Genomic DNA, 17492 nt, shown 5'->3' on the forward strand with positions numbered 1-17492 from the left:
GATTAATTGAAGGGTGACTGAAGGTGGATAGAGTCTGGCTGGAGGAGGTGGGTCATAGGGACAGAGAGCATGCCTTTAGTGTCTATGTTTTGTATCTGGTGAGTGGACTTTCTCAGAGAGAAATTTCTACTTTTTTAAATATTTATTTTTTATTTTAGGTGGATAGAATATCTTTATTTTATTTTTATGTGGTTCTGAGGATCAAACCCAGTGCCTCACACGTGCTAGGTGAGTGCTCTACCACTTGAGCCACAACCCCAGCCATTCTCTCTCACTTCTTGATCATCATGTGAGCTGCTTTCCTCTGCCACACTCTTCAGCCAAGATGCTCTGCCTCACCTCCAGCACCACGGAATGGAACCAGCTGTCTATGGATTGAGACCTCTGAAACTGGGAGCCTCCAAATAAACTTTCCCTCCTCTAAAATTGCTCTTGTCAGGTCTTTTAGTCACAGCAGCAAAAAAATGTTGACTAAAACAGAAAGACATAGGTAACTGGTGAGCCACCCTGGAAAGCCAAAGTGAAATCAATACTTGAAGGATAAGATGGAGTGTCTGTACAAGTCCTCTAAGGGAACAGATTGAATTCCAAAGCCCAAAAAGGAAGAGAAGGATTTGGTTTTAGCCTAGGGCTTCTTTGCACCACTTTCATTTTGGCTTGGATAATTCTATGTTGTAGGACACTGTTCTAAAGGATGTTTAGCATCTCTGGCCTCCACCTTTCGGGTGCCAGTAGTAATTACCCCTTACCACTTATGACAACCAAAAGTGTACCCAGATATTGCCAAATGTCCCCTGGACAGCAGGTGAGAACTGCCCCTCAGTGAGAATCACTGCTCTAGCCTAATTGATGCTTTTGTTAAAACAGATGACCAGCACAAAGCCTAGAAACTGGGAAACCAAAGAACTGGCATTTGGTTGTGTTCATCCAGTACTGTGCTGAGCAGGGGATGCCCTGATGGTAGCAGCAGATGCTTCAGACAGAAAAGGGCACTCTTTTGATTATTGATATCCTCCAACTAAACTTCATTGCTCTGAATCCAGACAGCACATTATGATGGACCTCTGCATTTATTTATTTGGCCAGCATCTGAAAAACCCTTCCGGGATGAACTGTGGAAATTCATCTGTTTGGTGAATCTGTCTTTTACAGTAAAGCTGAAAATATCAGATACCTACTTTCCCAGCATGCCTTGAAGCTAGGGACCAACTACATGACCTATCTCCAGATCATGCACCCAGCTTAGAGTCTTGGAAATGACATGGAACTCTCTTTGGTGACAGAACAGCAGGAGCATGTGCAAGGAAATAAATGAATGATCGTTGTTTTAGTCAGCTTTTTCGCTGGTGTAACTAAAAGACCCAACCAGAACAATTGTAGAGGAGGAAAAGTTTATCTGGGAGCTCACGGTTTCAGAAGTCTCAGTCCATAGACAGCAGAGCAGGCTCCATTCTTCAGGGCTGGAAGTGAGGCAGAACATCATGACGGAAAATGTGGCAGAGAGAAGCAGCACACTTGATGATCAGAAGCAGAGAGACTTCATTCACCAGATACAAAATATTTACCCCAAAGCCACACCCTCAATGCCCACCTCCTCCAGCCACATCCTACCCACCTAAAGTTATCACTCAGCTCATCCTGATTAATAAATGAATCAGGAGATTAATTTATTGATTGGGTGAAGGCTCTGATAGCCTGATCATTTCTCCTCTAAACCTTCTTGAATTGTCTCACTCAGGAGCTTTTGGGCCATACCTCACATCCAAACCATAACAACAGTGGCAGCATCTAGTGGAGAGGGATAGCCATTCTGAGGGTATAAGCCCTAGCAGTAAATATGATTATGCTGACCACAGCACTGCCAGTGTGGACTCATAGCACTCTGTCTGAATCCTGATTGGGGGTGTGTTACCGACTGGGTACTCCTGAGCCTTGTTTTCCAGTCCTCATGATAAATTGCAAAATTACCAAACAATCTTTTAATAAATTTCTTTTCTGTCTCAGTTAACTAGAGTCAGTTTACATTGCTTGCAAGAACTCTGAATGGTATATAAATGGGCACTCACAAGGGGGTGCTTGCTTCCTGTGGTCTGGACAGCTTAGAAAGAGCAACAACAAGATTCAGTTCCTTGTCTTCACATCATGCCAGAAGCCAAATCCAAAGTTAAAAAAAAAAAAAAGAAAGAAAGAACAAAGGAAAAAAACTGGCCAATCCAACACTCTCAAAGTTTGACCCTGAAGGGTTTTAAACATCAATTAAAACCACACAGCTTTTGTATGAAAATTCAGACATTGCTTGGAAAAAACTATAACCCCCTAATCTGGAGCAGGAGTGTGTGAATGAGGGTACTCCCCATGTTCAAAGAACATTCTACCCCAAAACTTCACCGAGGTTCCTCTGCAGGTGAAAGCAGCCCCTTTTGCTTTCTGATGAGGCAATTCCTAGCTTGTTTGAAAACTTTAAAAATGACCTTGTCTAAGGTAATTACCTGGAAAGAGGCAGCCAATTCTCAAAACTCATCTTCCCTCCTTCTCATTATCTGTAGACTTCAAACCAGGGTCAGAACCCAGCATGACCAGGGATCCAATTACAAAGTCAAACCCAGAAGGAAAAGACTTTCATAACTAAACAGTTGCAAAATTTTGCCAGTTTATATCAGCAAATATTGTGAATACTTGTGGAAATGGATGTGGAGGAACTAGATCAAGGAGCAAAGAATATGACTTGAGATTGAGAAGAATTTGTCCACATATATCCTTCTTTTTTTTAACCTTTATTTTATTTATTTACTTTTATGTGGTGCTGAGAATCGAATCCAGGGCCTTGCATATGCTAGGTGAGCACTCTAGCGCTGAGCCACAACCACAGCCCCATATGTATCCTCCTTTTGACTGTTATGTGTTCCTCCAAAAATTCATGTTGGAACTTAAACCCTATTTTAGTCTATTTTCTGTTACTATGAGTAAATAACCCAGAGTGAGTAATTTATAAAGAAGAGAGTTTTATTTAGCTCATGGTTTACGAAGTCTAAGAACATGGCACTGGGATCTGCTTGGCATCTGGTGAAGACCTTCCTGCTGGGTTGTGACATGGTGGAAGGCATCCCATAGTGAGACAAGTCACACAAGTCAGAGAGAGCTCAATTTAATAACAAAGTGACTCCCATGACAACCCTTAGTCTGTGAGCCCATTCATGAGGACAGAGCCCCCGTGAACTCTCAAAGGTCCCATCTGGTCCTGCCTCTTGATACCCCACCGTAGGGATGAAATGTCATTGGTTGACCAATGCCTCAGTTTAACTGGTCTCCATTTACCGAAGTTCAGAATCTAGAAATTCTTTGGTGTATAAACAGAGCACAGAAGTGAAAGGTTTGAGAAGTAGGCACTTTGGAGGTGATTTATGGTGCACACCCACAGTCTAAATGTATCCCCCCAAGAAGTCTTAGAAAACACTCAGTTTTCAAGGCTTTGATGAATGTATTGATTAGTGAGAGGGATGTTAGTACATTTGGAAAGTCCTATAGGCCTGAGATTCTAATGAGAAATGCTGATTTTGGCATGAAATTCCTATTTTTACATGGAGATGCTAGAAAACTGGGGTGAGAGAGGCCAAACAGCTCTTCATAACCATCGGAGGCAAAGTAAATATGTTTACTATCACAGACTTCCAGGTCAGTTTGTAAATCAGGATAAACAACAAGCAACCATCTTTATAAGTGACTACTTCAGTGGTCCTCAAACTTTTATGTACATCAGCACCACCTGGAAAGCTTGCTAAATTACAATAGATAAATAAAAACATCACTTATGTTTGAACCTCAACCCTAGAGTTTATGAATCAGTAGATATGGATGGGAACCATGGAATTAGCATTTATAATGAGTTCCCAGGGTATATTGATGCTGCTGGTCCAGGAACACTTGGAGAATTATTGATCTAATTGATTTTTAGTCCTGAGAACAAGTATAAATGAGCACACCATAAAGACACTACTTAATTGGTGAAATCCCCAAGAATTCTCCAACTCTAAGAATTATGAACAAAGGCTGTGCTTGAGGGACCACAAAAGTGTCCACATGACCCCTTAACCTTAGTCACTTCCTAAAGACCCTGTCTCTAAATGCAATCACATTGGGAGTTAGGGCTTCAACATATGAATTTGGTGTAGAGGGGTACAACTCAGGCTCTACAACTGGGTAAAACTAAAGACATCAAGTCCATTATTATGGCTCTAAAAAGATAGACTTTCACAACTCCATTTGATTGATATTTGGGCCATTATTAAAAACAGATTTTGGATAATAAAAATGATTTATTGTAGGCTCCATCAGAGAGTCTACAGCTCCTTTTATAAATGTGGTCTCTTCACTGGAGAAAACATGCACATCCCAATAGTTGCTATGCAGCTATTGATCTTTTAACCTCCAAAGCAGAAAACATCAGAAGTAGTTTGTTGTCAACTAGTGGGAAGAGCACTATATGGATGCTCCCTGTTTTATAATGGCATTACATCCTGATTGTAAATTGAAAATATCAGAAGTAAAAAGTGAATTTAATACACCTCGTCTACCAAACATCATAGCTCCACAACATAATAGACTTTTTTTTTTTTTGAGTTGTTCATTCCCATGATCAAGTGGTTGGCTGGGAGCTACAGTGCATATGGCTAGACCAGGAGAAGATAAAAATTTAAATATAGCTTCTGTTGAATATGTATTTCTTTCACAATATCATAAAGTTGAAAAGTTCTGAGTCAATCCATCCTAATTCAGGGATCATCTGTACATTTAATGTATTGCCTGAAGTTTACCTCAACTCCCTAGCCTTGTGTCATAAGTCAGTCCACAGGGTCCTTGATTATGTTATTATCTTGTAAAAGAGCATGCTGTTCAACTGTTGTTGAGGTATCTGAGGAGCATAAACCTCGGGGGATCTAGAACCTCATATGTATTGCTGTGACTAAGGATACCAGGCATTGGGATTTAAACCCCATGAAACACTAATAGACATGCAGATTTCTGTGCTTTTCTAATCCTCTTGGTATAAATAAGAGGGTTCTGCAGAGCCCATTTTTGTTAGAAGCTATGTCCTGTAAGAACATCTATGACAGTGTGTCAAGTGCTAGATTCTGAGTGCCTCCAGACAGAATCAAGGGTCATCCTATGGTTTTGAATCAAGTAAAGGAGCTATACACCTTTGCAAAATATCTTTTGGATTTCTAGTAAGGCTTGTTAAAAAAAAATGGGACACCAGGTAACTGTACTTCTTTAGCTCTTCGGAGTTTATGAATTTATTATGTATTATTTACTCTCTAGTCATGGAATCAAGGATAGGAAGCTGACCTACTCTGCAGTATCATCAGACACTTTTTATACCTATCCTAATTTTTGTTCAGTGGGTTCATAAACATAGTGGTTAGCGGGGGTCCAGGAATAAAGCTATCTGTAGACTCAACAATTTGGACTTCAAACAGTGCCAACTTGTCTGCAATGTCAATCAAACCAAAACCCCTCATGAGCTTTGATATCTCATACAGATTAAGATTGGATTTACTTTCACTGAGACCTTTTCTTGCTCCTAGAAGAGGGATATTTGTCTTGATATTCTAGAATTTCTGTTATAGCCCATGGATTAAATTATAAATTAGTACCAAACTCATTCTGTACAAAATAATGGGAGAAAGATAAAACAAAAAACAAAGGAGCTATTCACCTTTGAAAAATATCTTTTGGATGCGAAGCTAGGTGCGGTGCCTGATGAGATTTGGGGTTATTGTCTTTTTGAAGGGGGAATGATTTTGTGCAGGATGATGGCATTTTGTTAGGCAGAAGCATTTCAAGTATAAAGAGTAGTGTCTGTAAATGCTGAACAATGAAGGGTGGACTGTGGGGGATACTCCTTATTCCTACTGGCCATACAGTTTCTCCTGTGATTCTTCTATCACTTTATCCATGGGCTTACTGAGTACTTGTTATGTAACAACCTGGTCCCAGTGTATGGGAACTGTTCCCAAGGTGCCATGAGACTGGTGGTAAACAAATCCAGACTTGAATAGGGAGCACTTTATTAAAGAACTTAGTGACAGGTGGTCCTGGGTGGAATTGATATCAAGTAGATTCCTGTAATTTGGGTCAGAAGGAGGACTGTATATATTGGTTAAGATAAAAGTGACTTTATCCAAACAACAATGCATCTAATTCTTCTTAAGTTCTTATTTCAAAGAGTCAGGCATCTTCCTGGCACCAGGATCTGGTTGTAAAGCTCCATCTACCATTCTAATGTTTTGTTTTGGTTTTTTTTTTAATTTTTTTTGGTCTGTACTATGCCATAAACTATGCAGGAAGAACCAACTAAGGGGGCCTGGGGCTGTGGCTCAGTAGTAGAGTGCTTGCCTAGCATGCACGAGGCACTGGCTTCGATCCTCAGAACCACATAAATGTAAAATAAAGATATTGTGTCCACTTAAAACTTAAGAATAAATATTTTTAAAAAAGATCCTTAAAAAATTAATCTAGGGTTACTATAGCAATCCTGGCCACTATGAATCAAGATGGCTGCTGTCAGGTCAAGCTGAATCCATGCAATGGCTTTTTCTCCATCATGGTATCCCACATCATGGTATACCACACAACCTTGATTTTGAGCAAGAGACACATTTTACAGCAAAAGAAGGAAGAAAGTGGGTGAATCCCATGGGTATTTTAAATTCATTTTACCATATATTGTTTTGTTTAGAATTCTCTAGATTTAGAGAAAAGTAGAATGATCCATCAAAGATTCAGTTATGTTAGTGTAGCAGGAAGGAAATAACTTACGAGGTTGTAGCACAGTTGCTCCTCAATTTACAATGGGGTTAACCTATTGGAAATTAAAAATATTATTATAAGTTTAAAAAAGTGTTTAATATACCAACACCAAGATGAGCAACACCCTACACTGCAGAGTATGAGTTGTTACCCTTGTGAGTGAGTGGCTGACTGAGACCTGAATTCACTGCCACTGCCCAGCACCCTGAGACAGTATTGTACTGCATATTTCTAGCCCAGGAAAAGATCAAAATTCAAAATTTAAAGTACAGTTTCTACTGAAAACATTTTGCTTTCACATCATCATAAAGTCAAAAAGTTATGTCAAACCATCACAAGTCAGGGAGGACTTGTACTTCCTTACTGGATGCAATATGTGCTCTGAACCAGTGGTACTATTTATTTCATGGGTTGAAATGAATATGGGATATGGTGCCTAAGGACCAACTAGCAAATTTTTGCTCTATGTCCCAGCAATTCTGGGCTCTTTGGGATTAGAGGTACTGACAACAAAGCAGGAATGCTTACATAGAGGACTCAAGAATGGTCCCTTCAAACTGAAAACTGAAATTGACATATGGTCATTTCAGGATTATGTTAGCAGATACATAAATTTAAAAGTAGGGATGATATGTTAGATCGAGTGATTGATTCTGATTATGATGAGAAAGTCAATTGCTGCTACACAATCAGGCAAGGATCAGTGTTTCTAGGACCTAAATGCCCCGATGAGCACCTCTTAGAACTGCCATATCCAATGGTAAATTTAAAGAAATAGTTTGTCACTGCTCTATATGCAGGTCACCAAAGGATCAGATCCTTCAGAAATGCAAGTTTGCATAACCCCATGACAAAGAGAATGTGGAAAGGATGGTGGAGGAGGAAAGTCACAGATGCCTGTTATATGGTGGGATCTGTTGTACTAGAATTTTTTTTTAAATGTATTTACCTGTTTTCTTTCTTTATAGTCTCATGTTTATATTTTAACTATTTTCTTCTTTTCTCTTTTTCCCATTATTTTGTACAGAATGAGTTGGAACTAGTTTATAATTTAATCCATGGGCTATAACAGAAATTATAGAATATCAAGACAAATATTCCTCTTCTAGGAGGAATATGAAGGATAAGAAGCTGGGCGCGGTGCCTGATGAGATTTGGGGTTGTTGTCTTTTTGAGGGGGGGAATGAGAAACCATTTGATTTTGTGCAGGATGATGGCATTTTGTCAGGCAGGAACATTTCAAGTATGAAGAGGAGTGTCTGTAAATGCTGGACAATGAAGGGTGGACTGTGGGGGACACTCCTTATTCCTACTGGCCATACAGTGTCTCAAACTTCTTACACGTCTCAGTGCATATTGTAGTACATGATGTCTAGTAACTGAAGCAGAATGTCTGCATCACACCAGTCCTAATGCAGGGTCTGGGACCTTGCTCTTGGCTATGTACCCAAATTTGATTCTCTCACCCTTCATCATTCCAAATGATGTCCAGCATCATTTTAATAAATTAATTTTCTACTAAATCCACTGCAGAGGATTAGTAGAAAATTAATAATTTTCAGTTAATTTTCATAATTAACTGAAAATCCTCTCAGTTAAACAAGCTTCTGGCCACCATAATAAAGGATTCCTTGGGTAGCAGAGACAAGCATTCCCATTTACTGTAAAGGGATATCCTCCGTGGCTTGTTAATAAATTGACATTCTGATTCAAACGCTGATCTCTTTCAGGTATTGATAGCGTAAGTCTGTACCTGCTGAGCCCGGTCAATACTGAGTACACTAATTAAAACACAGTAACTTTGAGTTATCACCACCTTGAGTTCTGCCTTAGTGGTTATCATTGATCACTTGTGATCCTCTATCTCTTCTCTCTTCAACTCAAAAATCCTGACTCTGTCCACCTCACAGACCTCACACCTCTACAGCATCTTCACATATAATACCTCATTTGTTCCCCCATGTCAATGAGTCGGGAAGGCATTTTTATGTTCCATTTAAGAGATAAAAGAATTAAAATCAAGAGAAAATGCATCCAACCAGTTAGTCCTAAGCCTGCGACCAGTTCTGACACAGAACCTGGTCTACAGACTCCTAGACTAGCCCACTTGCTGAGCATTCTGGCCTCATTTACCACATCAGAGATGCCACAGTGAGGGAGGGGAGGTTGCCTGTGAATGGAGCCTACGCCATCTGTGGCCATCAACACCACCTGTGGAAGTCACAGCAGAGCCCTAAGTGAGTGAAATTCATCTCCAGGTGGCTTGAAGTTGTCCACGCCTTGGGTCTTCTGCTTGCTTGTGCTGTCCTGTTTGTGCTTGAAGCTTTCTAAGCTGTGTTTGGTCTGGGGGTACAGGACCCCTAATTCTCAGTCTCAAGTCACCTAGAGTTGTCTTCCCCATCTCCACACCATACAAAGGTGAACGGAGGGTTTCCACTGAGCCCACGTGGAAGGGAGATTTCACTCTTTCAGACACAGAAGCAATTTTGTTCAATGAGGTGTGTGTCAGCTAGGGAGAGAGATTTCATCTGTTCACAGATGACTTCTTGCCAAGTAGATATTAGCAAGTTATACAGATCACCGCAGGGACAAAATTCTCATGAAAATAGATGTTTGATTGAAAGTCTCCTTTTCTGAAAATATACAGAAAAGGAGCCTAAACCTTCCAGGCTGTTCAGCTGCCTGCTGGGCACATATGTGGCTTCGTCCTTTTCAACTTTGCTTTCAACTCCCCTGCTATGACTTGGTTCTGAGACCCTCCATCTTCTGAACTGAAGCCGCTACTTCATTTTCTTGCCACCTCATCGGACATTTACTGACTGCTTCGGTGGCCCTTTCAGAAACTTAGAAACCCCAAATATTTTTTCCTTACTTTTCTCTTTTCACAGCAAGCCAGAATCATTTCCAGGCTTTTACATATTGTTGATACTTCAAAATCAGAATACATAGAAGTGCAAGGTACACAAAGGATGGTTTATTCTCTCAAAAGGAGAAGTCAAGGTGTTCTAGCAGCTGCTCACCCTCATTGTCCCCTCTCTGTGACAATGCTATCCTTTCACCCATTCATTCATTTGGCAAACTGAATCTTCTGTGGAGTACTCAGATCTTTACATGGGCCATTGATTATGTTTTAAAATTAGAAAATATGATCCCTTCTCATCAGTAACTCACCCCCTACTTGGATTCGGAGAGACAACGAGAGCTTACATGTAATATTATTTTTTTATAAATGTGACTATATGTGTTCTGAGAAATACAAATTATCTGTGAGGGCTGTTTCATAATATGTAAGGCACATCCTTTGTAATTTGAGAAAGATGTCGGATTTCCTCACTTACTGACTTCTGGAAGATCTAGAAGACTGAACAATTGCTAGAACCTTCTCTCTCCTCTCAGGCAGATGGTAGAACTACTCTTCCATGTCTTATTTAACTCAGCTTGGCCACGTGACTCCTACTGGCTAATGAAGTGGGAGCATATGTGACTTGTACCATTTTCAGATAAAATCCTTAATAGCTGGAACATGCCTTGCCCTCTCCTCTCTAGCCTTGGTTAGAGTCATGTTTGTTTGGGCCTATCTTCAGAGTGGGCAGTATGTTTCTAAGGCCCAGTTGACCTTCAGAGATCACGTAGCATGAACTAGAAGAAAATCTTTGTTGTTATAAGCCACTAAGACTTTAGCAGCTGTTTGTTATTGCAACATAACCTAGCCCATTCTGACTGATACATCATATTTTATATAAATAAAATGGCACGTTTATCCACTTCCCCAGCTCTCTCTCCCTGCTCAGTTACCATCTTCTAACACAGTACATATCAACTTTCTTTCTTTCATGTTTAATCCCCTTCCTCCGAGGAGACGACTCTGTGAGGCAGAGGCCTGATCTGATTTATTCACTACAGCACTTAAATCAGTGTCTGTCTCCCAGCAGGTGCTAAGGAAATACTTGTTCTAGGAATGAATAAATGAATGGGGATATCAGGGAGCTCCTTTCAGAAGATAAAGCATCTGTTCTCCGAGAATCCATAGGACCTTGACAAGTGGAGGAAATCGCCTGGGAAGAGACCTGGCAGCTCAGGGAACTCAGCATCCTCAGAATATAAGGCAAGTAGAGACAGCTGTGGAAGGAATCAGGGGTCAGGGAGGTGGTGGGACGGGAGATGAACCTAGAGAGAGAGGTTGGATCCAGTTTACGAAGGACTTTCTATGTCCTAATATGCCCAGACTTTATTTTTTGAGCAATGAAGAGCCAACAGAGTTTTTAAATCAGGAAGTGACAAGATCACTTGAACAAATTACTTTCAGGGCGCAATCTCTGCTCACCTAATACCCTCATTTCTCTCTGGCCACTGCACCTGTGTCACTCTTCATCAAATCATTCATTCATTTTTTTTCCACCCCAACAAATATTTACTGCTTGCTATGAGCAATGTACTATGTAAGACGCTTGGGGAACAAACTAAAGCAAAAGATATTCTATGCCTTAGATGCACTTCCCTGGTCTGGGATTCAAAGCTAGCACATCCGAAGGGTAACTATATCAGCCTCAGGAGCAAAATCCTGCAGCGGTGACTGCAGCCTCTGTGCTTTTATTCCCACCAACACAGCTACTCATGCTCCATAGCTGAGCTTCCCATCTTTGTTAGCATCTTTGTTGTCTTTATCCTCAAAACGACAGCCAAGGTTAACATTTTTATAGTCCTTCACAGTTGATGAATCTTCAACATATGCATGATTTTATGTAATCCTCACAAGAACCCTATAAGGATCATCTGTACTTTACAGATAAAACTAAACAAAATAAAACAAAAATAGATCTGAGAAGTTATAAGTTGTACAAAACCATATACTTAGGGAGGTCTGAAATCTAGCTCGTGTGGAATAGAGGTAAGAAATGATCTGTACCCATTTGCAGATTTTCTATCCTATAATTTCCTAATCTATTGGTTTTTGCCTCTGGATAAAAGATATTTTCTGAGCATCTGTGGTGTTACTGACTTGGGACTGCAGACACAGTGGTAAGGAAAACACAGAGTTTCTGCTTCCTGGAACTTAATAACATGCAGTAGAGCTTATATTCCATAATAAAGGGGGATTTACCTTTACTGCAAATCCTGATAAATTGGTGAAGAAACTCTTCTCTCAAATGGTCCAGGGACAGAATGGGTACCTTGCCACCATGACTTCACCTATGCAGGGGCCACTCTTTGGCTGGTGTGATGTTCCCCAACCTTCAAATGTCCTGATTGTTCCAAGAAACAGGCAAAATCTCTTCATGAGGTCTTTGTCACTTGTCCCTTTCTTCAATATACCTTGTATGACCAGACCTACTGGAGTCTCAGCAACCTCCAGGGCTTATACACATCCAGTTGAGGGACTGAGCTCAGGCAGGGACAAAAAGAATGACAGGCAGCCAACTCTACCTGAAAGTATTTTGCAGTTTTTTTCTTTATAAGTGGATCCCTGGCAGGGTTCAGTATCTTTTGTGTTCCATTTATAAACTTGGTATCTCTTGCCCTAGGTGTGCCTCGGATCCTGTTCCTTCCATCTAGGGATGAGCTTCACAGAGGAAGCAACATCTTATAGGTGTCCATTAGGCAGCTCCTGATCACTGCTGCTCCTTGTTCCCCCCTGGAGGTGTCTAGCAGTGACAACAGTCTTTGGACTCTAGTATTACTGGGGGTTGGCTCACCATTGCGGTGGGGTAAATCCTTATCTGAATTCCCAAAACTCAAGGACCAGAAACTCTGACATCCAAGGGCAAGAGAAAATGGGTGAATCAGCTCAGGCAAAGAGTGAATTCACCCTTTGTCTATTTCTTTGTTCTATTCTGGTCCTCACAGATGGGATGAGGCCCATCCACACTAAGGAGAGCCATCTACTTTATGCAGTTCACCAATTAATATGCGGATAACTTCCGGAAATACCTTCATAGACACATCCAGAAATAATGTTGTATCAGGTACCTGGGCATCCCCTAGCCCAGTCAAGTTGACACACAAAATCAATCACTGCACTATCTAAATTAAAAAATGAGAACAGAATTTTTAAACTATTGACAGATCAAATTAATGATGGCAGTAGGCACGAATTACCAGACTACAGTGGGTCTGGCCTTGTGAACGTAGCAAAAGTAGCAGAAGGGCTTGTGGGTAACAGGGAGATCTGTGGTATTCTTGCCTGTAGGGAGTCTCTTCACAGCTCATGCTCTCTCACCTTCTCTTTGATCTGTTTACTGACTCTTGGGTGGTCTCTTAAGCTAGAATTGGTAAATCCAACTAGATGGCTCTGACTGGCTCCCGTGAAGGAAGGTGACACAGGTGTCTGTAGGGCTCAGATTGCTCCTCCTCCTCCTCCTACTCACCCATCATGGCTTTTCCATTGTGGTTAAACTCAAGTACCTTTATATTTTCTGTCTGTAAATCCTAATGGCCTGATCTTCCCCTGGTGCAGGGCTGATAAGTGGGAGGGGAGAATCCAGCTGCTCTCAACAGATGCAAAATGACCGCAGATGTGGTGAATGAGATGGAAACGGGAGAAGTAGAATGGGACTAACTTGTCTTCAAGATGAACATTTTAAAGAGATTGAACTAAATATTTTTGGAAGCAAAGGTGGTGGAAGATGAGGATCACGAGAAAGGGAAGTTGCATGTGTTTCTTTTTTAAAAAAATGCAGATTACTTTATTTCTGATTATAAACGTCAGATGAACGCTATCAACAAGATGGCAGGGTAGTAAGGGCTAGACCCTCCTTCTCCTATGTAAACACAGATTTAAGTAAACAGATTAAATACTTCTGTGAGAAATCTAAAACCAATTAAAAGGCTCCTGTGCCCCAAGTGAGCATCAAATCAACCACACTGAAGTCCAGTAGAAAACTTATGACACTCTCCATTCTCTTTCATCAGAGTATCCCCCATTTGACACTACATGACTAAAAGAAACCCCCAACTCCCATTTTTTTTCCCTTAAGAGGGAAAGAAGTAGAGAAGATGTCAGACTTTTTGACTTTTAGGGTTGCTTTCTGATTTGCTTGACAAGTCTGCACCAACAGAAGCAGTATACCAGGTTAGGGATCGCCTCTCAAAGATCTCTTCTCACAGATCATCAACCATGTACTAAGCCCTACTGTGTCACAGAAAGACAGAGTGAAAATCTAGTACCATGATTCAGTTTAGCACCCGAGAGACCACAGACAGCAGGGGGAGCTCCTAAGAAGAAAGTGGCAAACCTCTTCAAATAGATTATACTCACAAGCCCAGAGAAGATTTATGCCCAGAAAAAGCTTGAGAGATTTCCAGACTTTGAGACTGCCCAGCTAAAGAAAGTCCTATTTGTACAAAATAAGACCGACCACAAAGGTTAGGAGAATTGGCCAGTTTTTCAAATGCCAAAATCCCAACAACAACAACAACAAAAATACCAAGTCGAGCAAAGAAACAAGGAACCATGACATGTTTAAAGGAACAAGTTGAATTTCCAGAAATTGACTCTAAGTAAACAGAGATATATGAATTGCAAGAAAAAGATTTAAAAAGTACCATCAAGAGATGCTCAGTGAATAAAAAGAGCAGATTAAAAATAACTGAAATCAAGAAAACAACTCATGAACAAAAAAATTTCAATAAAGAGAAACTATAAAGACAAACAAAACAGAAACTCTAAAGAATACAATAACTGAAATGAAAAATTTACTAGATCATCTCAATAGAAGAAAAGAGTCTGTAAGCTTGAAAACATGACTTTTGAAATTTCCAAGAGATGGGAACAAAAATTTAAAAGAACAATGAAGAAAAGAGTTTAAGGGACTTATGGGCACCATTAAGGAGAAAAACAAGCATTAAAATGATCTTTCAGAAGAAGAAAATTAAACCAGAAAATTCATTTAAAGAAATAATAGTTGGAAATTTCCCAAATCTTAAGAGAGAAATGAACATACCAATTCCAGAAACTCAAAGAACTCCAACCAGGATAAATCTAGAGACCTACAGTAGGCACATCATCACTAAATTGTCAAAAGTCACAGACAAAGAGAATTTGAAGGCAGAAACATAAAAGTGACTTATCATATACAATGGAGTTTCAGACAGATTGCCAGGAGATTTCCCAGCATAAATCTCACTAGAAGAGAGTGGGATAATATACTCAAAATCCTGAAAGAAATAAAAGAAAAGAAAACAATCCTGTCAACTAGGAATACTATGTCTGGCAAAGCTTTCCTTTAAAAGTGAAGGAGAAATGAAGACTTTCCCAGATAAACAAAAGCTGGGGAAGTCCATCACCACTTGGCCTGCCCTATAGGAAAGCTGAAAGGGATCTTAGAAGTTGAAACAAAAGGATGATAAATAGTAACACAAAACAGTATGAAAATAACAAAGTCTCCGGTAAAGGTAAATATATAGAAGAATATAAAAGCCTGTAGTATTGTAATGTAAGTGAATGAATCACAAATCTGCTATAGAATTTATTTTAGAAATAAAATATGTGATTATAAATTTATGTTAATTGATACAGAATACATAAAGGTAATTTGTGCCATCAATAACATAAGGGGGCAGAAATGTAAAGGAGTAGAATTTTACACAGGGTTAAACATACAATAGAATTTATCAGTTTGAAAGGAATTGTTATGACTTTAAGATGTAATTTATGTAATGGCATTGGTAACCACAATGAAAGCATCTATAAAATATACAAAAGGGAAGTGAGAAGGAAACCAAAACATGTCATTACAAAAGAATTCAACAAAACGCAAAGGAAGAGAGAAAAATAAGACAGGCAGGAAGCAATTAACAAAATGACAACAGCAAATCCTTCCCTATAGGAATTACTTTAAATGTAAGCAGATTAAAAGCACAATTAAAAGACACATGTCGACTTAATGGATAAAAAACGAGATCCATTGTGCTGTCTATAAGGTACTCACTTAGAGCTAAGAACACAAAAACTAAAAGTACAAATGTGCAAAAAGATACTTTATACAATGGGAACCTGCAGAGAGCATAGGTAGATCAGACAAAATAGACTATAAGACGAAAATTCACAAGAGACAAAGAAGACCATGACATAACAATAACAGGTCAATTAATCAGGAAGATACAACAATTATTAATATATATGCCACTAACATAGTATACATGAATATATAAAGTGAACTGATTGGAGAGAGACAGCAGCACAATAATATTAAGAGATTTCAATCCTTACTTTCAGTCGTGGATAGAAAAATCAGACTGAAGACCAGTAAGGAAACAGGTCCTGAACAACACTATGGACCAACTCATGGCAAGTAGCAGACGTGTACAGAATGCGTTCCCTAACAACGGCTTGTAAAGTGCACATGGGACATTCTCCAAGGTGGACCCCATAGGCCACAAAACAAGTATTGCCAAATTTAAGAAGATTAAAATAATATAAACTACCTCCTCTTCATAGATTGAAACCAGAAATCAATAACTAAACAAAAACAGGAAAAACATATTTTTGTATAAAAATATGTGGAAATTAAGCATTACGTTCTTCAACAACTGATGGATCAAAGAAGAACCATAAGAAGGATTTAGAAAATATCTGGAGACAAATGAAAATGAAAACAACAAAACATGTTAAAACTTATGGAAGCAACAGAAGCTATACTAAAGGGGAGTTTCTGGTGGTAAATGTTTAAAAAAGAAGAGGCTCTGGAGGCTGAGTCAGGAGGATCACGAGTTCAAAGCCAGCCTCAGAAAAAGTGAGGCACTAAGCAACTCAGTGAGACCCTGTCTAAATAAATGCAAAATAGGGCTGGGGATGTGGCTTATTGAGTGTTACTGAGTTTAATCCTAGTATTCCCCCCCTCCTTCCCAAAAAAGAGGCCAGGCACAGTGGTGCATGCCTGTAATCCCAGTGATTTGGGAGGCTGAGGCAAGAGGATTACAAATTCAAAGCCAGCCTCAATAGTGAGGCCCTAACCAACTCATCTAGATCATATCTCTAAATAGAATATAAAGAAGAGCTGGGGATGTAGCTTGGTAGTTAAGCAACCTGGGTTCAATCCCCAGCACCAAAATAAATACAGGAAAAGAAAGGTCTCAAATCAACAAGCTAAATTTATACATCAAGAAATTAGAAAAAGAAGAACAAAATAAACCCAAAGTTAGAAGGGAGGAAATAATAAAGATTAGAACAGAGATGACTAAAATACAGAAGAGAAAAATAGAAATCGAGACTATAGAAAATCAGTGAAACCAAGAGTTAGTTTTTTTCACAGGGATTAAAAAAAAAATTGACAAGCCTTCAACTAGATTGTTTAAAGGAGGAAAACTCAAATACCTAAAATTAGAAATGATCCCACATAACAAAGGAATTGTAAGAGACTGCTAGGAACAATGTTATACCAACAGAATTGTATAGCCTAGAAACCTTGGACACATCCCTAGACACATGCAATTTACCAAGACAGAATCATGAAGAGAGAGTGAAGCAGTAATTAAAAACCTCCCCCCAAAACCAAAATCCTTCACAAGAGAATCCTATCAAACATTTGAAGAAGAATAACACCAATCCCTCTTAAACTCTTTGAATGAATTGAAAAGGAAAAAATATTACCAAATTCATCCTTGAAGTCCAGTATTAACGCTCATACCAAAACCAGACAGAACACAAGAAGAAAACTATAGACTAATATCCCTGATGGATTTTGACA

The sequence above is a fragment of the Urocitellus parryii genome, chromosome 2, assembly GCF_045843805.1.
Source record: "Urocitellus parryii isolate mUroPar1 chromosome 2, mUroPar1.hap1, whole genome shotgun sequence".
Taxonomy (NCBI): Eukaryota; Metazoa; Chordata; class Mammalia; order Rodentia; family Sciuridae; genus Urocitellus; species Urocitellus parryii.